Raw genomic sequence first — 490 nt, forward strand, 5'->3', positions numbered from 1 at the left:
CCCCTCTTGAGCGACCATTAAAGAGGGAGACGCCATGGCCCAAGAGAATCCGTTACGTGTAATGTTTTGTCTTCATCCACCGGACGTGTTTCATACATCGGTAATGCGCGACAGAATTGGAAATCCGCCCCTCTTTAGGCCCTAGGCAGACCTGCTGAGGATACGGAGAAGCCATACAGAGCCATAAAGAAAAACACAAATCTCTACACTCCATGACGATTCGAGACAAACGAAGAACTCCTTTTCATGTGGGTTTTTAGTAGTGTGTTTGTTTCGTTTTCTTGTTGCTGTTCTTGTTTTTCTTGTAGTGTTGTTGAATGGATATCGTTTTGCTTTGGTCATGAGAGTGTTTACGACTGTATTCTGTGTGTGTGAAAGTGTGGTAGAATTGGTCTCCTATCCTCTTTTTCTCTCTGATTTGAACTTACCTTAATTTTTCATATACTTCATTTTGTTCTTTCTTTATCTCTACATCCATTCTACTTCCCCC

Source organism: Penaeus monodon, chromosome 22 (genome assembly GCF_015228065.2).
Source record: "Penaeus monodon isolate SGIC_2016 chromosome 22, NSTDA_Pmon_1, whole genome shotgun sequence".
Taxonomy (NCBI): domain Eukaryota; kingdom Metazoa; phylum Arthropoda; class Malacostraca; order Decapoda; family Penaeidae; genus Penaeus; species Penaeus monodon.